Raw genomic sequence first — 23,364 nt, forward strand, 5'->3', positions numbered from 1 at the left:
TTCACAGCAGAAATAATTAATATGTTTGATTACAGAGGGCTGTCCTGGACCCTGCTACGGATGTTACAGAACATATGGTAAGTATATGGCATTATCTTTCTAAAATTCACACAGGCCCGGCCGGCATGGCTCAGCGGTTGAGCTTCAACCTAGGATCCAGGAGATGGAGGTTTGATTCTGGGTCAGGGCACGTGCCCGGGTTGTGGGCTCCATCCCCAGCAGGGGGCCTGCAGGAGGCAGCCGATCAGTGACTCTCTCATCATTGATGTTTCTCTCTCTCTCTCCCCTTCTCCCTTCCTCTCTCTGAAATCAATAAAGACATATTTTTAAAAAAACAAAAAACCCCCACTCACATGGCTGCACAAGTTTTTTCTTTTCCTATTTTATGAACAGGACCTCAAATTTCTGGCTGGGCCACAGAGTTGTAACAACTCGCTTCCATTCACTGAATGATTATGATACACCAGGCACTGTGTTTCCTTTGTTATTTTTATTTAATTGAACACTGGGGAATGCGTCTTTAAGTCCCAGAGATCGTGAAATTTATGAACCTTAATCCAGCCTTTTCCCCACCTCAGAATCCATCCATCTGGTCTCCCAGAGTGAGGAGCTGAGCTAGCTTTTCCCAAGTTCATGGGGTGGTTTTCATTTCTCTTTAGTCAGAGGTAGCATATTATATGGGTAAAAGGCACAAACCTTAGGGTCAGCCAGGCTTGGGTGTGAATTCACTCCACCTCCACCAATGACTAGGACATATTCCTGAACCTCTCTGGTCTACCATTTCTACATCAGTAAGATGTACTTACCTCACAGGGTTATTGAGACGATTAAATGAGATAACGTCTGTAAAGCATGCAGTTATTTTACAGAAGTGCCTGGCCAAGGACTTATATAATTTCAGCTTATTAAATATTAATTTCCCTTACCTATTTTTACCAAAAGGCATGTGCATGGTGCTTTTTACTTTTTGTATTATAGCTATTAGTCCACAACATTTTTTTCACAGATATAAGATGATATTCACATGATACACTCTTCTTGTTTTCAAAGAACCCTTATTTTAACTTCAAGGGAAGCTTTACTAGTCATGGAATGTCACAGATACACTGCTAGTATGCAGAATTTTAGAGCTGAGAGAGATGTCAAAGGGCAGTAAATATAGCTGACCCTTAATGTGGGGGTTGGGGTGCCAACTACCACATATTTTATATGTATATGTATTATACACCATATTCTTACAACAAAGTAAGCTAAAGAAAAGGAACTGGTAAGAAAATCATAAAGAACAGAAAATACATTTACAATGCTGTACTATATTTCTTGATATAGTAAGTTTATAGTATTTGTTTACAAGATAAATCATCTGTCAATTAAGACGTTACATCAATAGTGTCTTATATGATACAAAACACTGTAGATATTATATGTATTACTAACACTGGACATCAAAAATGAAAAATAATGTGATAAAGAAATATGTACTTATAGGTGTAACAATTCATACATTGATAATGAAGCAGCAACGTAATTACTTCATGGTAGCCTACTGTAACCTAGATGATTGCTTCAAGGTTGCAAAGAAATCTCAAAAAAAATTTCCAGTGTATGTACTGAAAAAAATCTACGGCATTTGACCATGCAGTTCAAACCTCTGCTGTTCAAGGGTCAAGTGTATACTGAACAACTAACATATGTAGGTATATTACCTCGCTTAAGTCTTTCAACAAGCCTGAGAGGAAGCTACTGTCCAGATTTTTTAAATGCAAAAAAACTGAGATTAGATAAACTGGCCAATCACAAACTAGTAAAGAACAAGACGTCTTCATCAAAAGTCTGCAGGAAACAGCATCTCACGATGCAGCCTAACACTCTTATAACAACTTCTTTTTTCCTTATAACTTTTTAACTTTTTTACCTTCTTTCCCCAGAGAAAACTGCTTAATACCTTAGTTCACAGAATATCTGTAATAAACACTATATATATATTTATAATAATTTTTACAAAAATGAAATCATATTGTGTATTGTTTTATAACCTGCTTTTCCTACCAACAAAATACTGTAAAATATTTTCATGTCAAATATTTATCATTCTGACTCATATTATGTAATTTAGTCTCTAATTATTAATTCCCTCCTACTGCACATTGTGTTATTTCCAAGTCATCATTTTAAATCAGTGGTTGTTCTTTTAAAACAAAAATGTTCCATGAAAAAGCAGATAGTTCAGCTGGCAACTCAGTAACAAAAGTACTTTTCCTCAGGACAACCACCATACCATTGTAGCAGGAGTGTTTTATGCTACACAGACTATTAAAAAACACATGTATGCAAAGGTAGAGATTTAATAAAATTAACAATTTTTACTGCTTCATCAAGGACAATCTTAAGTGAAACCACATGCTTGTGGCAGTGAAGAACACAGTGCCACTGTCTTGATTCATGCTAAGGGCCACTTAGCCACCGATCCTTTTGCACTGTGAGTTATATTAGTATTATTATGAAAATAATTGCTACCTCATGGCCCCCCTGGAGGTCCATGGATGGCACATTGAGAACCATTGTTCCTAGCACAGCTAAAAGTCTTTCTTATAGCTAAATCTTTACATATACTCTTAATATGGGGGAATAAATTCTTAGAAGTAGAATTACCAGATAAATGATTTACTTTTTTTTTAAGCTTTTGATGCCTACATTCAAACTGAACTCTTGGCTGGTTGAAGTAATTTACATACCCAATAGCAGCCTATGAAGCTATACATTTCCCCTCCCTTTGTTCAGAACAGACTTTGAATCTTTGCCAATTTGAAGGCTAAAAATCTAACTCTCTGGATTGTTCTTCCAGGCACAAAGTCCAAACTGCTCCAGAATGAATTGTTTTGTTTCACTAGAATTCGGTCGACCTGCAAGTTAGTGAGCTTGAGGCTCTGACAGCAAGTTTCTCATTTCACTGGAAAATGCTTCTAAGTGGAGTTTTCCTGCCCTTAAAAAAAAGTTGTATTGTCTAGTTATGTAATTTTTTTAGAGTGGAAATGTTGTAAGATGGCAAAGTTCTCAATTTAAGAACACAGATGTAAACTTTATGGATGGCAAGCACAGGGCTGGCCTTCCTCCATGTTTACTCTAATCGGAAAAGACGGTGGTTGTATATAATTCCTCCACACAAATGCAGTCCACCTGGCGGTGGGGGTGGGGCAACCCCAACAAACCAACTTCGTACCAGTTCATTTTCACTCATTTCTCTGCAGTTTATTCTTTAAACATGTTGTTTTTAACGATGAGCAATAAATCCAAGACAAATTGTTAAATTATCACCAATCTCCCAAAAAACAAATATGCCCTTGTTGCAAATATGCAGACAGAGGGAAAACATGAAAAGCAATATTCTTTTCCATTTCAACTGACAGTCAACATGGGCTCTCAGGAAGGTGGCCAACCTGGTTTCAAGGTCTTAAGAATACAATATAATTCATAATGACTGTCGTCTGGAGCAAACATGTTAAAAGGGGGGAGGGGCTGTCCTCATGTAAGGGAGGGAAACCACTCTGGAAGGTGTTTTAGCTTTGTGGCTGCAACGGTGACCACCTCTACTTTTCTGGGACAGAATTCTTCAACTTAACAACCCTCGATGGTGACTTGTGACATTCTCCTGCCGGTCCCTGCAGGTCCAGTACCCTGACAAGCCATTATGAAAGGACTCTCTTTCAGGGCCACTGGCTGTCAGAAGCCACCAGCTGGCCTGCCACAGCCCTGGTCGCCAGGGTCCAGCTGCCAGTCTGGGCGGTGCTGTCCATGCTGAGCAACGTGCCACCCAGCTGCTGCGTGGTCACGTCCATCTGGAGCTCTGCAGCTAGACAAATCTCTCTGCCTGTCAGATCTCTTCAGCGAGCCTTGTTATGCAAATCCAATTACTCAAGTGTGCCCTATTACCGCGGTAGCCGCTCCCGGAGCCAGTCTCACACTGACAGGCAGTTCACATGTTTGCTCCCCAAAAAGTAGCTCATTTATTCTTGCTTTGCTACTCCCTTGTATCATTAGAGCCGAGCAGCCGAGGCCCGTGGTATGCTAACCTCTCTGCAGTGGGCTCCTGCTCTCCACCAAGAGCTCAGGGGAAAATTAATTACGAAAGGAAACCTTCTAATCAGACATGAACCGGTGTTAAAGCCGAAGCCCTCCTACACTTGACAGAGATGGTTTTACCAGCAGAAATACAAAATCTAAATCTTAACGACCGGAAGAAAAATCTGGTATAACAAGTGATACTGGACCAAAAAAATGAATTACTACAGAAAATGCCATAGTAGTACTTTTACTAATACCCATTTTTAAATAAAAAGGAAAGAAGCGACAAGGAATGTCATAAGGTAAAGTTCATGTTGAAGGCACGCTGCCTTGTCTACATCCCCTGCTGCCCTGCGCCCTTCCCCAGCCAGGCACCCCCCACGGGCACCCCTTCCCCACATTTCCCCCCCTCCTCTGCCTGCACCCTCTTCACCACCACCCCCATTAGGTTTCTTTCTCTTTTAATAACTCATTTAACCAACCGGTGATTTGAAGATGATTTGGGATATGAGTATTCAAAAGCATTTAACTATTTCTAACCCTTTCAAAAGACAATTTAGGAAAGATTCCACCAGGATAGAGTTGTCATTCAAAGATTCTCACCCAAGTAATGCCGTTATAAAATTAGACATTTTAAACAACTGAGATGGCAAGAGAAAAAGATGAGTGTGTCACTAGTTGTACTTCCAAACTAGCTGTTTCTATGCTCTGAGTATAGCAGTTTAGGAGGGAAAGGGTCTAAGTAAATGTGTGTTTATGAATCATGCAATGAGACAAATACCAATAGAAATTCACTAAAACAGGTACTACAGAGTGACAGGACGATATTGGCACCCCAGACCCCAAGGAATGTTTCTAGCACAGGAATGTTTAGGATCTTTATTCTGCAAATACCAAGTCACTGCTGACTGCAAAACTGAGAAGAATGGAAAGACAGCTGGCCAGGCACAAGCCAAATTTAAAACATATTTCAGGTTTAAAGTCTGTAAGACAAGAGGGGGTGGGGGACTTACTGGTTTTAAGTATATGTAATAAAATATGCAGTATTTTTAAATATACCACAAAGTCATCCTGTTACCTGATAAGATGATTTACTAATTCATAACTCTATAATTTTGCTTCCAGAAATTACATTTCCTCAATTATATGTGAGAAATCAACACTCTAAAAGCATAAGATGTTATATTCTCTCATTATTTTTACTGTTTTATCCTGTTCTTGAGACATGGGAAAGGCATAGTGCCTGTATGCTTCCAGACCCTGATAGGCTTCTTAAAACCCTAAAATCAAGTTGTTTAAGAAATGCTTCTCAAATGCTTCATTTTTAATGATTTTAAAAAGCAAATATCTTTTAACTTTGAGGGGCCAAATTTAAAATAATTACACAAGTTAAAATTAAAACAGTAAGCAAATTATTTCACTCATATAGCTATCCCACAGTAATGACATTTTTTTAAATGAGGGAATGGCACTATTAGGAAATGAGGTAATACTGGAAATGTTTACTTTTATCTAATAAAATGTTTTATCAGCATGTTATATTTCCACTTATAAACTCAAATTAACACAAAGGGTAAGTCAAGTATACTTCTAATACATTTAGAATTATTAAATGTTCATAGGTTAATTAGGAGAAAACTTAGATTTATTTTGGTTGTTTTCGTTTTTATGGCGGTGACTGGGTTCGAAACACGCTGTTCCAAAGCATGGCGCCTTCACATACTGACTACGTCCAGCTGAGGGACTGCAGACCCAGCCGAAGCAGAGGGGCCCTGACCTCCTAGGCCCCCGATGCAGTTCACAGACCCTCGTGTGAGAGGTGCCTCCCCACGCCCAGAGGACAGCAGCAGCCCGATCTCCAGACACGAGGCACTCTGACAGGAGTCCAAATGGACAGGACTGGCTACATTGTCCAGTTTACTGCCCTTTGTCCAATCACATTTTCCCACCACTTTCCACTCTTTCAAACTCAGCATAAAAACACTCAGTTTTAACCATTTCTTTGCGTTTCCATTTCTTTATGAAGACTCCCTGCTAGGTAAAACCAGCATTAAATAAATTTGTATGCTTTTCCCCTTGTTGTCTGTCTTCTGACAGTCACATTTACAGGGTCCCAGCCAGAGAACGGAAGAGGGTAGAAGGGAAAAAGTACATTTTCCTCCCCTACAGTGATTAACACCTTTTCCTCCAAATCTTTATATACAAAGTAAAAATCAGTAACTAGGATTCACCCTTCAGCTACTCCTTTAGGTTCTCAAATTCTTATCAGCTAAATGAGAACTTCACTTTTTTCTCCTTAATAACAGGAATAACTGACACTATTGAGAGAGGACATGCTACGGATCAATAAAGACCTCTAAAGGCTATCTATCTCTGAGGTATTATTTATAATGTCCATTTTACCAATGAGGAAACTGAGGCACAGGGATGTTAAATAACTTGCTCATGGTCAAATGGTCAGTGTGCAGCAGAGAAACTGACTCTGAACTCCAATGCCTCCGATTTATTGTAGAAACTAAAAGAAAACTAGAAGTGAGCCACTTGGTCTAAGACAATCACCAGATTGTAAATGTAGTCTGGGGAAAATACTCTATGAATTAAACTGAAGACAGTTATGTTCTCTGAGTGGCTTTCTCTATGGCAGGGATTCTATGGTTCACTCTGGAAATGAGTGAACTTGTCCCAGACTATACAGCTAGTAAGTGCCCTGATTTTGAGTCCTGAATCCAAACCCCACGATCTTCCCATCTCCCAATGTTGCCTCTTCTCCAACCTCTAGAAGTCTTGCTTTGTGAAGCAGAGTCTGATTTGGGTTACAACACTCCCATATAAAGAGCAATGTATAACTTTCCACTCTGATTATGTTAGAATGTTCTGGTAAAGTCAACCCTGAAGTCAGGGTTTTGGTAAGGGAAATAAAAAAGGAAAATTAGAAATCTCAGTATTTGATTTTCACAAAAATCAAAGGCCTTAAAATTGCTTCACAGAAAGAAATATGACTACTCGGGGGAGATTCAATGGTTATATTTTTACAGACCAGTAAGAGTTTTCTTCTTACACATTATTTCATTTAAGCCTCAAAATAATTAACATAGACAGACTCAGTATTAATACTCTCGCCATTTTTATTTGCATCCAGAAAAGTAGAAACTCAGAGAAGTTAATTAATTTATCCAAAGCCACACGAGTAGTGGCAACTGGAACGCAAATCTGTCTACAGATTCCTAATATAAGCACTCTTCAGTTCGCCCAATGTGCTTTCCATACTGTAATGACTTTGCTGCCCCACTACGTAGTCAGAATTTCCTTTCTATGCAAATCTGTCTACTTTACAAAGCAAAAATACTGGTCCCAAATCATGTGAATAGTTTCTTCCTGATTCTTTCAGAAGCATAAAGCACAAATATAAAAGTATCCCATTGAATGAAGTTAGCCAAATATGAGCACTGTACTTTAACAGGCCTCTGGTTCACAGACTTTAAAAGGAACATCTGCTATTACTTAACCACCACCCATCTGGTCCCTTAGAGCTTTCCCTCTATCTATACCTCAGCTGTAGAGCACTCTGAAGGTATCTGTTAATTCCTTCATAGTCTAGATAAAGATCTCACTGACTTCTGTAAACCTGAAATATCACTTTCTTCAAAGTCTGGTCATAATACTAGCAACCCGAATTTAAAAAGTACTTTCTTGAGATTTTTCTTGTTTCTTGAGATAGGCCTCAAAAAATTAAGTTACCATATGGCCCAGCAATCCCTCTTCTGGGTATCTACCTAAAAAACTTGAGAACATTATTCTCAAAGATATATTCACCCCTATGTTACTGCAGCATCATTCATGGTTGCCAAGACATGGAGACAACCAGAGTCCTTCAACAGGTGCCTGGACAGGAAGCTGTGGTACATGTATGCAATGGAATGCTACTTAGCCGTAAGAAGAGATGAAATGCTGCCACTTGCAACAACATGGATAGACCTTGAGAACATTGCGCTAAGTAAAATAAATCAGTCAGAAAAAGCTAAGAACTGTATGATTTCACTCATATATGAGATATAAAACTGAAACTCATGGACACAGACAACAGCACGGTGATTACCAGAGGGAAGGGGGTGGGGAGGGTAGCAAAGGGTAAAGGGGGCCAAATCTATGGTGACAGAAGATGACTTCATTTTGGGTAGTGGGCACACAATGCAATATATGGATCATGTACCATAGAAATCTACACTTGAAACCCCTATAACCTTACTAACCAATGTCACCCCAGTAAATTTAATTTTTTTAAACTTGCAAAAAGAAGAGAATAAGGGGCTTGGCAGACAATGTCTTGTTTCATGAATGTGCATGTGCCTCACCTAATATATGATGATGACCCTGAGGCCACTCACCCCTCTCCCCAGGACCGAGCAGAGTGCATGACGCACAGGAGGTGCTCACTAAACGTTAGCAGGCTGGCTGGATGTTGAAGAATAAAGAATAGAAATCTGGTGAAAACATACCGGACTTTCAGGTCAGGAAACAAAAAAAGAGAAGATGAGAGAAAATGGAAGACAAAGATTAAAACAACAAAACAAACTACTGGGACCCACTTGGATATTTTTTGTCGAAAAAGCTGCACCTCCACCTGGTTCCATCCATCCTATAAGTTGTTTGTTGGTGAATTTTATGGACTGACTTCTTGTAATGCCTAAGCCGGAGGTACCGTTAGGAAAACAACCAAATGCACAATCATATTACCACTTTTCTCGAACTCCACACCCACAGATGTGCCTGGCCTATTGCACTAGCCTCCCAATCAGTCTCCCAGCTTTTACCCTGCCTCTAAAATGACTTCCACACTACAACTACGGTAATGTTTTAGAAATTCAAACCTGACCATGCTGTCCCCTACTTAAAACTTTCAGTGGTTTCCCACTGTTCTCAGTGTAAAGAACAACATGAGGGGCACAACTAAAAGGGTCTTGACAGTCCTGTCTACCCTCTCTCCTCAGCCTCATCCAACACCACACTTGCAATGTGCCACCCTCTACTCGGAACGCTCTTCCCTGTGCCTGCCTAATTCATTCCCTTCTTGAAGGTCACAAATCAGTGGTCAGTTTTTCCAACAACACTTTCCTAACCTACAAGAAAACCTCCCTATTTACATACTCCTATAGCAAATGCATCATCGTAATAAAAATATTGTACAGCTTTTCGTGATCATCAGATTAATATGTCTCCCCTCAACTGGACTATAAATTCAGTTAGGACAGGGCCTGCGCCTATGCCAATTGTTCACTTTCCAGTGCGAAGGCAGCATCCGACCCACACTAGAAGCACAATAAATATTTGCTGAGGAAATAATGAAAACACACATTACAACAAGAATGGGCCACTTCCTCAACATCATTTTTTAGTGATCTCCCTCAAACTAAAAGCTACTATTGTGTTTAAGATCAAGCCATAAAAATGTTTTCATTAATGCCAAGAACAAGATGAGGGCACCTGCTATCACTACTATTATTCAAAATTGTTCTGGAAGTATTAACCAAAGTAATTAGTTAAGAAAGAAATAAGAACCCGAACTGGCGTGGCTCAGCGGTTGAGCGTAGGTCTAGGATCCAGGAGATCAGGCTTCAATTCCCGGTCAGGGCACAGGCCTGGATTGCGGGCTCAATTCCCCAGTCGGGGCATGCAGGAGGTAGCCAATCAATGATTCTCTCATCAATGATGTTTCTATCTCTCTCTCCCTCTCCCTTCCTCTCTCTGAAATCAATAAAGATACATTTTTTTTAAAAAAAAGATATAAGAGATCTAAAACTTAGAAAAGAGGAGCAAAATTATAATTTTTTAGGATCAGAAAACCCAAGAGAACCACTGAAAAACTACTAGAAACAATTAGAGAATTCACAAACTAAGCAATTAATATATAGAAATCAATACTTCTCATATTTATAAACAAAAAAGTAATCTAGATCTCTACCCTCATTGCCCCCACCATAATAATTCCAAAAGAATCAAAGGTTTAAATTTTTAAAAATAAAATCATAAAACATCTAAAAGAAAAATGTGTAATTTTTTAAAATTTTACAATCTTGGAGAGGGCACGACTCTTCTAAACAAGACACAAAACTCAGAAGCCATAAAAAGTAAAACTGACAAATTTAATTAACCACATAAAAACTCAAAACTTCTGTATTTCAAAAAGTACTATAAACAAAATGAATGAAGAAAAGACAAACAGGAAGAAAATATTTGCAATAAATATATATACCCATACATATTCACACTCATTAAAACACAACCTCCCTAAGCACAGGAATGTATGTGTGGAGTGTGTTTTCTTGTTGATGTGTTCCCAGGCCTAGACTAGGTACTTAGTATATGGTAGATAGTCAATAAATATTTGTTGAATCAATGAATGAGCATTTCACACTCAAACATATCAATTAAAAAAGATCAATGCTTGCCTGGCCGGGCTTGGCTCAGCGGTTGAGCGTCGACCTAGGATCCAGGCGATCGGGGTTCGATTCCCGGTCAGAGCACATGCCCAGGTTGTGGGCTGCAGCCGATCAATGACTTGCTCATCATTCATGTTTCTATCTCTCTCTCCCTCTCCTTTCCTCTCCCTGAAGTCAATGAAGATATATTTAAAAAAAAAAAAAAAGATCAATGCCTAGCACAGTGCCCAGCACACTCTAAGTACTCAACAAATAGCTGCTGAATGAATGAATCCAATAAAAACATGCCCAAAAGACAGGAAGAAGCAATCACTGACAAAAAGAAATACAAATAAATGGCCAATAAACATTCTTAAAATGCTCAAATGAACTCATAATTTGAAAAGAAAGAAAGGAAATCAAAACCACACTGCCATTTTTTAACTATCAGACTAGAAAAGAAATGTAAAGATAGTGTTGGCAAAAGTGTGAAGAAATACTTTTCTACACTGTTAATGGAAATACAAACTTTGGTGAAAATTTTGCAACGTCTACCAAAATTTAAAATACACAATTTTGTTAAATAAATTTTTGACTCACAATTCCATTTCTTAGAATTTCTCTTACTGATAAATGTGCATATCCATGGAAAGATCTATATTCAAGAATATTCAGAGTACCCTTTTTGCAATAGAAGTCTGTCCTCATAATAGGATACTTTGTAGTAAATGAAAAGTATAAAATAAATCTATTATACATTAAAAGATATATTAAATCACATTAAATGAAAAAATTAAGTTGCAAAAAAGAATCCAATTTTTACGTGTGCATATGCATGTACATGCAATAAAATATTTTTAAAATATTAAGACAGTCTTTAATTACAATATACAAAAACTTAAAGAAGAAAAGGTAGACAGGGAGTCTTCATTTCAGTAAAAAATTGAAGGAAAAATAAGCAAAGAACATAAAAATAAAGGCAGAAATAAGAGTACACAGAGGGAGATTTTTTAGAGAGAGAAGTAGTAAGAAAACCTGATGGCCCTATGAGTCCATATTTATGATTCACATCCCTACTTCCAAAGAGGATCTGAGATGTTTCTAAGATGACACAAACACATGGACCACAAGTACTAAGAGGAGGGAAAGCCAGTCTCTCGGGTTCACCACTACTTTCCCAGTGCCTGGCAGACAGTAAGGACTCAATATATACGTGTCAAACTAAAACTACAAGTGAGACTGGAAACCACAGAGAAAAAGGCAGGCTGGGAAAATGATTATTACTGGGTGTCAAAATCCAGCCGGGTTTCCTAGCAGCCTCAATAAAAAGGAAAACCTCTTGCTGCAAGTCAATCATCTTCCTACAGGTACACAGGCCACATCACTGTGGGCGGTACGGCCAGAATCCCCCAACCAGACTCTTTCGCATCCCATACATCACACACTGTAACCACAGTCAAAGACCTGAGTAACTTCAGACACCACTGAGACCACCTAGTATTCCAATGAGGGTTCACCATTTTCCACCAACACCAGTAAAAAAAAAAAAGACTTAAGACTGTGAACACTCCTACTATTCTTCACAATGTTGCTCCTAACTATTAAAGCTAAGAATACATAAAAGCTAAAACATAAAAGATAAAGGAGCTGGAAGAGGGAGCTTTAGATCCAAAAATGAGTCACTCTTCAAAATATTTATATTAATGTAAGAAGTATGAGTGTAAATAACTGAAATGTGAGGGTAACAGAAATTTGCAGGTCACACCACAAATTCAGTTCAGGCTATAACTTTACCACCAGTTAGGTCCAGCTGATCTAGAATGGGAATCACCCGGGGGGGGGGGGGGGGGGGAAACCACCTCTGTCTTTGAATGCCATGTAATTTGGTTAGAACCTCCTATTTTTACTAACAAGTTTATTTGTCAGGAGGATTCAACCAATCACATGTTTATTTCAGTACAGTAGCTAAGTGGTGGCTAACATCTTTCAATCCAATGTAGATAAACCACAGACTGACATAAAAACTATTAGGAGCACATAATTATTTAAAAATACTACTAATCGAAATTAAAGGAAGAAAAGTGTGGCCAAAGAGGGAAATGCCTCCTAGAATATTAGAAATATGCCCAAAGAAGTCTTTCTAGCAATAAAACTGGAGAGAGATATGCTACATAAAACTTCAACACTGTGCCCGAAGAAGCTTCTGCAAGCACAAGAGAACTGCGTAACTTCTTTGCCTTCCTCCTGTACAGGATAGGAACAATTCTTCGTTGTGTAGACATCTGTCCCTGTGTGCACTGAGGAAAAAGGTTTGACTATTTCTGCCATTTATATTGTCTCAGACAAAACTTATCACCATTTCTGGTTTTTATCCCTAAACTTTATTGAAAGAAAGAAAGAAAGAAAGAAAGAAAGAAAGAAAGAAAGAAAGAGAGAGAGAGAGAGAGAGAGAGAGAGAGAGAGAGAGAGAGAGAGAAGAGAGAGAGAGAGAGGGAGGGAGGGAGGGAGGGAGGGAGGGAGGGAGGGAGGGAGGGAGGGAGGGAGGGAGGGAGAGAGAGAGAGAGAGAGAGAGAGAGAGAGAGAGAGAAAGAAAGAAAGAAAGAAAGAAAGAAAGAAAGAAAGAAAGAAAGAAAGAAAGAAAGAAAGAAAGAAAGAAAGAAAGAAAGAAAGAGAATGAATCACAAGCATCAATGAAAAGTACACATTCTTATTGCTGATCTGCTGATGGGCTCGTCTGCATAATAGTTTGAATGCTATGATTCCATTTTCTTCGGGAAACTGAAAGCAACAGTAATCTTCCCAGATCAAACTTCCACCAAGCGGTTTTAGTACAACGTTTATCATACCTAGCAAACCACCAGAGGACAACTCCAACTGCTGCAACAAAACAGAGAAAGATAAAGGTCTCCAAACACTTAATAGCACTTTCCAAAAAAAGGGCCATAAACCTAACACCACTGAAAAAGAAACGCAATCTGCACTTTGCAGACCTAGGCAGGAATTGCTTCAATACTATCTTTTCCCCTCTTCCTTGCCATAAAAACTACCCACCCCTAGTTGTGATGTACTGATCTACATCCCAAGACTCCTAGGAGATTAGGAACCCACAAGTACCAACAAAGACAGGAAACGAGGACTTCTTTCCCACACAAGCTTTATCACCAATCCATATCAATACGTACGCACTGAGTGAACACTGAAAGGAAAAGCAAAAAGTGTGTCCACTCAGAAGCATGACCAAGACAAAGTGAGTACAACTCAAACTAGACATACAATAACACGATCCGCCCTTCAAGCAAAGGTTAGGTGCAGAGCACCTTAAAAGAATATGAGAAAGTTCCCATCCATCCATTTTAGATCATTCCTGGACTAAGAAGCCCTTCAGAAAGCAGACACCATATCAAAGACATGTGTTCACCTAGGAGTACATACCAATAATAGTCCATCAAATCTGCAGTTTGGGGTCCAGAGAGAGAAAAGTTTATTAAATGCTTTTCTTGGGTCCATTTTAAAGAGGGTTTAAAAGTTAGGAACTTTCAGGAATTTCAGTAGAAAATGCAGAAACGCATGCAACTGATAAATTTTTACCCCAAATTTTATTTCAAATCCTTTACATTTTTATTAGTTTTTTAAAATATGATTAAAATTAAACATGAGAAAGTAAAGTAATGCAAATAAAATTAAATAGCAATTTTTCAAAAGACTAGGGGGCTTTTCTTAAGGGAAGGTTTTCTCTTCCCCTCTCAAAAATGGTTTACATGACAAATTTAAGTCCCCTGTGTTGGTCCCCTCTTTGTAATTGTGTACATTGTGGTATCAACGTAAAACAAATTCAAAAACACTTAAAATTCAGACATAAGTAAAAGGAAGGATATCACCTTCACTTTTATTGTCAATGGAGGAAAAAAATTTAAAGAGCTTAAGTTACTATGGGATGTGGAGGAAATAACAGAGAAAAGTCACCTCCATTCTTTAGGGGCTACAATTTCGTCTTGGCAGGGAAGGGGGGAGAGCCAGGTGAAGATGCACATCCACACTGACGTAATCTGTGACGTCAGCGGAAAATAGTGGGAAACAGGAAACAGGGCGCTAAACCACCAACAGCTCATTCCCACAGTACCTTCTCCCAAAACGCATTCCTCATGTGTGACCCTCATATTCACATGACACACACTGCAAACGAAAACAAAGTTAACTCCTTATTTTGAAATTTATATGAAGTTTATTTTGGTGTGGGATGCTCAGCATGGACATCAAAATTACCCTTCTGAAGGTGTTTTTTATCTATTTTTTTTAACTTTACGCCCACATACAATTGATAATACATACAAATTCCCTAGTTCTTTCCCTTAAACGAAACAGAACGGGCAGTCTTCTTTCGGGTCCTTATTTCTTTGCCCTCCTTACTAGGTTCCCATATCACCTCTCCTTCCTGAAAAGTCACGTGCTCACATCAGCGTACTTCCTGAAATACCGCAGTTCACCCTTTTAAAGCCACAACCTCAATCTGCAAAAAACACATCACCTCTTAAAACGGATGTATAGGTAAAGGTTAAGAATTGCTCTTTTTTTTTTTTCTGATGAAGAATCTCATTATTATAGGCTACTTTGGTTGGAAAAGATAACATCACTGAAGTCAGGCAATGCTAAACTTAACCTTCATCCTGTCATAACTGGATGGCCCACCAAAGGTCCTTTCTAACACAAGCAGCAACAGGAAAAGAAAACAAAACCACACAAAAACAAGATCTGGCTGAACGCCAGTGTTCATCGCTATCCAGGAGGACAATTTTCTGACCAGCAATCATGGCTCCCTTGGAGCTTTACCCCAGTAACGGTTAGGGTCAGAATATCCTTTCTTTTTTAAATTTCTTTTTTCCAGGAATTTCTTGCCAATATGCTCTGCCTTTTCTACCCTTTCCTTTCTTGGCAACCCATCTTGTAAGCATTTCTAGAAACAATCTGGTATATAACAAGTTGGAAATCTACAGAATAAGAAAAACAAATGAAAGAAGCTTCCAAAATAACCTGGGCACTGGTACAAGGCCCTTCTTTAGTGCTCTGAGCTGTAATAACGAGAGTATTGGTTTGTTTTTTTCTCTGTTGAATACACCAATATAAGGGGGAAAAAGGCCTCCTCTTCACTCTTTCTAAACTGATGCCAATCATGTCTGAAGCTAGAAATCTAAGAGGATGAAACCAGACATGTCAGACTATCTAAACCCTTGAAATTCTCACTCTTAGAACATGCACAACAGGAGGTGGGAGGGATTCAGTTTGTTTTCCACATATACACTAGTCTTTCCCACTTCAGCATACTTGATCTTTATAAAATTCAGAGAAAAACTGGCAAAGCAAGATGTCATAGCCCTGCCCAGTGTGGCTCAGTTGGCTAGAGCGTCATCCTGTGCATCAGGAGGTTGTGGGTTCAATTCCCGGCTGGGGCACATACCCAGGTTGTAAGTTCAATCCCCAGTCAGGGCAAGTGCGGGAGGCAGCCTATCGATATCTCTCTCTCACATTGATGTTTCTCTCTCTCTCTCTCTCCTTCCCTCCCTCTCTCCCTTCTTCTCTAAAGATCAATTTTTTAAAAATGTTATAAACATATTTCTTATAGCCTTCAATGAACCTATGTTTTATAGTTAAGCTATAATTGAGTATTGTTCATTGTTTTTTTTAAAAAACATCACCTGAATTGGGTATGGAAAGAATTTTTCACAGAGAGTTAATTTAAACTATTAAAATACACACACACACAATACTTAAAGACCTTCTGTTAAAAACTATTAAGACAGATTTCTTTTGGTAATATTACTGAAGAATTGTATTTAATGAGAGGGGTTAAAATTATTGACAAGATGAAAATCATCCATTCCTAATACATTATAATTCTTTCAGTAAAACAAATGATAGTTGTAATATCAAATTGGACTAAATACTATGCTTTATTATTATTATTATTATTGAGCAATAAGCTTTGAAACACTGTTAGTGGTAAGTCTTAGTGCCGACTACTATAAACATACTTTAAAAAGTATAAATGCACACTGAGACTCATTGATATTTTGTAAAGGCCAATTTTTGGTATTTAAAAACTTGTTGAAGTATATTTAACTAAAAAAATTACTTTGGGAAATAAACATTTTAAAACACAAGTTAAAAGAGAAAACAAATGTGAAACTGTCCTATGTATACACACTCTGACTACATAGCTAAGTAAGATACCCTTTGGCTCTTTTTAACACCCAAACTTCTAAAAGACCTTCCAAGGAAGTTATTTTAGGAGGTTTGAAACTTGTGGTTTTCACTTCTGTTTCCACATTTTCTTGTCCCTTTTACTTCTGTGGATGATTAAATTCAAGCACATAAAACCAAAAACAAAATTGCTTTAAATTACCTAAGTGGACTCTTTTAGTCAGCTAATAATTTTTTCTATATTTTAATTTTGGAAGAGGGAGTGTCAGTAAATAGCAGTATCAATGGAGCAAGAAAACATATTTTCATTTTTAAATAAAACAAATCAAAGCCCTTTTGTTACTCTATCACCAAAAGAAATCCCAAACTTGAAAGTACTAGTCCTACCATAAAATCCTCTACCTAAAACGCCTTTTCTACATCAGGCAAATTCTTAAAATAACTGCACATTGTCATATCATCCCTTCCTAAATGAGCCTCAACTTCCTCACTAAAAAAATAAGGTCAATCTGCATTTCATGAGGTTGCTATAAAGATTAAATGATTTAAAATACACAAACCACCCGGCACGATCGCCCGATACACCAGAGGTACTTACACATCTTAGTTGCCTTCTTCCAGAAAATTCTGTATTATGAAACTTTTTAAAGGTGGTTAAAGTAAAAGTACTTTGGCTGCACTTATTGATAAGGCTGTGTGCTTTTTTAATGCTTTCCATGCCATTCAGATCGTCAGATGTCCTCCACGGAAGGGGGGAGGCGTGGAGGACAAGCAGCAGACAAAAACCGAAACAGAGAAACAACGCTCATGTTGTTGTCCTTACTTTCATTCTCTTAAGTATTTTTTAATAAACTTGACTTTTTATCCCCCTTATTATCTATTTTCCAAAAAAAAAAAAAAATACAATTTTTTCTTAGTCTTCCCATTCTTAAGAAGTCAAATTGAAATCTAAGCAGATATCGTATGCCAAAGGATACCTAAACCACAATACGGCGTCTTGGTTGCTGAACATTTCACAGTGTGAGGTCTCTCTCTTTAAATAAGAAGCCTGAAGATACTGACGACTAAGCATTCTCTCAGTTATGCATTATTTCATACCACTAGAAGGCTTCACTTGGTTAGTTTTACATGCAAACACTCTCTCATTCTTTACTCTCAACCCTGCTGTTTTTTATGCTGCAGAATCATCTGATGACTAAACTCTTTGGACCCCAGTTCACTTCCCAACATCCCAAAACTCACCCACCCGCCAAGAGATGCCTGCAGTGTCTGTGTGGAGTTGGAAACGGCATTCCCACGGCGGGGGAATTTACATCAGGTACAGCCAGGCCTGGGGAGCAGTGTGCAACTCCCCCACCCCCACTTTCTTTCCCCACTTCTCCCCTCCTTTTTTTTAATTTAAATTACTCTTTTTAATTTAAAAACTTCCAGATGCTTTATTACCTTGGCAGCTTTACTTTTCCTCTGGATTGACTAAAAGGGTAAGTTTAAACAGTTTTTGTCATGTTAACGTTTCCTTCATTTTTACATATGTATCTGATAACCAGCATCCACAGTGTTGAGTGTGCTGTGACGACGTTGCACTTTACCTGGCTAACTTACATTTGGCACAATTTCATTGCTTTTTTGTAACCTAAATATATGAAAAACAGAACAGTTACTTTATATGCAGTTAAACTGGCTGTTTTCTAATCATTTTGATCAGCAGCTACACACGTGCTCTAAGGGATATAAAAGGATCTGATGCTTGCTACCGATCTCTTCATTATTTTTTGTAGAAAACCATACAATAGTATACAGATAGATACAGTAAGTCATCGCTTCCTTATCTAATATTTACAGAAAAGTACTAAAATTATTTAAATTTAAAATCTAATATTAACAATACTGGAAATCCAAAATGCCAGCTCTTCTTTGAGCCACAGTAACTGTCTCCTATTCAGCCAAGTTACAGTTCTTTTTTTTTTTTCAGGTATGTGAAAAACAATTAAGTATGATAACTATCTTTAATAACATTTGTAATAAAAGCCATCTCAGAGACCAAAATCCTAATTTTCTAACCAACAAATCTCATTGAATCAAGTATTTTATCTAAAATCGAATCAACACAGTTTAAGGAATAGCAAAAAAAAGGGGGGGTATGCAAAAACTCCCCAATATATGTAAATCATATAAATCATTAAGATCACATTTCAAATTTTAAAAAAACCCTTCCACCTATGAGACTCCAGAAGTATGAGTACATGGTTTTAAGTTTCAACATTTACTTTCTGCACTACTTTCCCTTCTCATCCGAGCTTCCCCTACACCCCAACATATACATAAGATAGATCGTTTAGGCCAGCGGTATTTTGGTACACACTCCCTCCTCCATGTAAACAGACTTGCCTTTTATATGTATGTGGAGGTTCCCATGGCAACACTCACTCACACCAATACTATTTTCAACTGCAATGAGAGAAGCCAAAATCTAAATGCTTCATTACTAAATTACACCCAAATGAGTAAGGATTCTTTCCTATTATTTTTTTAATTAAAAAGTAGATTTCTGGAATTTCAGCAAAAAGTCACTTAATAGTATAGAAATAACTAGAAAAATGGAATCATTGTAGGCAATTATATATATGCATATATTACATGAGATTTGCATGTGTTTACTCTTACTGCATAAAACTGATATGCTGAGCTAGGCGGCTTAGTTAATTATAATTATGGATAGTCAGTGTAATTTTTATTAATCCTGTTGTATCAAATTCTTTTTTTTCTTCCAATGCTGACTACAAAAATCCCTGGTGAGAAATTCTAACAGCACAAGCCAAGAAGCAATTCCTGGACAGCAGGAGGCCATTCCAGAACACAGGCACAATCTATAAAGAGAAACCAATACAGCTTTTTGATGTTAAATAAGTAGAAATATCAGCACACAACAAAGCTAAGAAGCAGACTTTGTTGTATCAAGTTTAAACTAAAATATTCAGGGTTAAATGTCAAGAGTACCTTTGTCTAGACTACTTTCAAATGTGAAATTTTCGTAAATTTTAAAACAAAGTTCTCTCTTTGTAATAATGAAGGTTGTATATATTTAGTTTTAGTACAACACGCATTCTAATCAAGTTATTCAAAATACAGGGAAGAGGAGGGTTGTGTGGGGCATGTGTGTTTAAACACAGGAGCATCAAGGTGGGAGGTCAAACATTTACTTTGAAATCATATACATTTCTTACACAGATTGTGCGCACTAAGAAACCTCTGAGAAGAGGCTAGAGTACAAAATGAGTAACTTTTCATAAAGCTTTTTGATAAATGATCAAAGCTAAGCATTAAGCATCTCTCTGCACGGTGAATACATTTTTTAAAAGGATGAAAATCAATAGAATGTACACCGAACCTTATTTATTCTGACAACGTATCACAGCATTCAGAAAGTTGTATAAAATAATTTATGGGCTTATAAAAATAAACATTAATACGTATTTTAATGAAAAATATCTTACTTTTGTAAAATTTATAAGAACCTTTTTTTTTCCTTTTTTTTTGTTTTTTGTTGCTTTTATGTATCACTTTCTTAAAATGAGTTGATTCAAAAGACTGAAAAGACTCCCTCAAAACCAGTACAGGAAACTGCAAGAATTTACTTTCCCAAAACAGCTTTTAAGACATGAACATGAACCACCTAATGAATCATAGTTAGGTTTGTGAGAAGGACCAACTTGCACCTTTCGGAGATCTTTCCCTCTTTTTAAAAATCCCCATACAGTGAAAGCTGCTGACACTTTTTTTTATAAAAGCTGGGGCGGGTGTGTGTGTGTTTGTGTTTGGGGGGGGCATAGAGGGGATTTTTGAAACATTTGTAAGGGTTTTCATACGCAGGATCCTCTCTGGAGTGTTTAAACAAATAAAACAGAACAAAATAACCAACTGTTAAATCTTCATTTACTTAAAAAAATTTTTTAAAAAGGCAAAGGCTATCCTCTGCAAACGTTCAACATTTTAATTTACTTTCATTTCGATATTAACCACCTAAAAGCAAATATTTACAGAGTTCAGGAATCTTTTCAGTTCTTTGGAGACATTTAATCAACTTTGATTTAGATGCATTTTTAAGCGAACTTCAAAAGCAAAATGTAGAAAACATATTATGACCTCTCGTGAACAAAACAGAATGTATTTTCAAATTCTCCTTTATCACAAGCAGGTTTGGATGCAATGCCATCTGGTGGCACAGAAAAACTCTTAACTAGGCTTAGGTTTTTAGAAACTCAGCTGTTCTATGAAACTCCAGCCATCCCTTTTGACTACTCTACCCTCCTCCCGAACAAGTTATTCGTCCCAGAGTTTAACAATAAATGATCATTTTTATTTTAAAAATTTAAAATTTTTACACAATTTACTGCAGGTGAAAATTCCTGTGTTTAAATATCAAAAAAAGGAGCAATTTTTTTCCCCCCAAAAAACCTAAATTGTCACAAAGCTTTCATTTTTCAAAGATGAAATGTTTCAGAATAGTGGGAAGGCAGGGATGGAGTAACCGAGCTGCTTTGTAAAATTACACTGTATAATTAATTCCATGGTAAGAATGTTTTTATGGTGTGTTTTGGTGACCTTTTATTACCATCAAGTTCACAATGCTGGTGGGCTGCCTTTTAATCCCTCCGCAGACAAAGGCCCTAAATAAACACAGATCCCTTCCTGGGAAAAAGTCCACTCTGGTTAAATGGTAAGGAAATGAGTAAATCATTAGTAATCTTTAAAGCCAAAGCTATAAACTCAAGTTACCTTAAGTTGAAATGAAAGTGTCCTGCAAGAGTTTCAAAGTTCTGTCACAGATAGAAATCTCCAGCTCTTGACTCCAGACTAGGCGCCAGCTGATAAACAAACAATTTAAGTCAAGAGCTGGAGAATTCCCAGCTTTTTCATTTAATGGCTTTGGCCAAGAGTATTTATTGCCTCCAGTTTTATTCTCACTTAGCTCTAAGAGGAAATTTAAACTCATCATTATCTTAAAGCCCCATACGGGTAGCAGTCAGCGCACCTGATAGAGCTCCTCTTACCCAGTACCAGTTTGAGTCTCTACTAGAGGTGATGTAATAACGTAAGCTAATTAACCATAGTTTTAGGTTGACTTTTTAACAGGCTAAATAAATTTTGTTCAATATAGTTTATATTCCCACTTGGGGTAGTAACAATTCCAAAGAGTTTAACTTTACAGTTTTACTCCAAAGTACTAGCTAAAGTGGAAAGGACAGGTAGTCTCTCCTACTCCCCTGCAGCGCTCCCGCCCTGCCCCCCCCTTTGTCCACTGGTCCTTGGTGCTAGAGAGAGCAACTTTTCTGTATAAAATGTACACTATTCCTACAAACTTCAAAATAACCACTGTTGCTGGGTCCACTTCCTAATAGAGCAGTCTGCAAGATTTAAGATGTGCATACCCGATCATGAAAAGCTGTTGATTTTATACGAGCACTAGTAAAAATATAAAAGTACAGTCCAATCACAGATCATGATACTATCAAATATTTCTAAATGCTGTTTTTAAAAGTTACTATTAAAGACTACAGAGCTCAAAGCCACAATTATGCTGTGTCCTTATTACTTTCTCAAAATTATCATTGACTTTTAGGGGAAAAAAATCTCATCTCTATGTGGGATTTTAAGTAAAATAATTCTTTTAACTATCTGAATGTTTGCAGATATTTAACAATTACAATAAATCAACTACCCTTCTTCCTCTAGCTGCTTATCTAATAAAAAAATGCTGAAGAAAAATTTTATAGCCTAAGGTAAAGGGTTAATAAAATATGACATTAATGCAGAGAAAAATTCTTTCCCTCCCACTTCTTAAATTTCAGAATGTTTTAATAAACCTATCTTGGCTGGAAAAGCCAATTATTTCAGTGTCTGCCAAGACTATTTTTCTACTTTTAATATATGTACACAGTACATTAAAAATGTTGGCCACTTGAGAATAGGTATTAACCACTCATAAGAATTAGGGGAAATGAAATGTAATTAATGATGAAATTATTTGGATGCCTCATATTGTTTCATTTAAAAAAAACACACCTCCCTAAGAGACTGCAATGGAGAAACATGATGACTACACCTAATGGTCAACAACTCAATAAAAAAAAAGATGTCAAATCTTAAAATTCTTAATACTCTTCTAAAAGAGTCCACATCTCTCATGTCGCTGGAAGTAGTTTGAGCTAAATACCAACCAGCCAAAAACCCTCGACCTTCAGAGGTCAAGTTGCAATCACTTCAAGGCAGAAGAGAGAGAAGGTAAGTCGGCTGCCACTTCCCTGGCCATGATGGGAGGGTGAGCGGATGGATGACTGCTATGAAGTGTGCATGTAAATCTAAAGTTCTCACAACCCGAACACCCAAAGTAATGCAAAACAAAACAGAATCGTAGGGCAAATATATACAGAGAAGAATTTAAACTGAGTACATTTTTCATATGCTAACATTATCATACTGTTTTTAAGAAAATCAGATATCTACAAAGTTGTAAATAAGTCTGATAATGTTTGATCACGATGACAAGGCCCTTGTCAAATTCTTAATTCCATTTCCTCCACCACCGTTTCCCCCCCCCTCCCCCAATCACAAGCAAACAAAATAAAGACATACAACACATAAGGTATACTAGAACTAATTTCACACTGCTTAGGAATCAACAGATGCTAAT

General features: G+C 37.4%; 1 protein-coding gene across 2 annotated transcripts in view; it reads right to left on the minus strand.

The window, feature by feature from the left end:
* HIBADH (3-hydroxyisobutyrate dehydrogenase) overlaps positions 1–23,364 on the minus strand; it is an 83,461-nt gene that overhangs the window by 35,208 nt on the left and 24,889 nt on the right. The gene's annotated exons all lie outside the window — the stretch shown is intronic.

This window comes from Miniopterus natalensis, chromosome 10 (assembly GCF_054644295.1).
Source record: "Miniopterus natalensis isolate mMinNat1 chromosome 10, mMinNat1.hap1, whole genome shotgun sequence".
NCBI classification, from domain to species: domain Eukaryota; kingdom Metazoa; phylum Chordata; class Mammalia; order Chiroptera; family Miniopteridae; genus Miniopterus; species Miniopterus natalensis.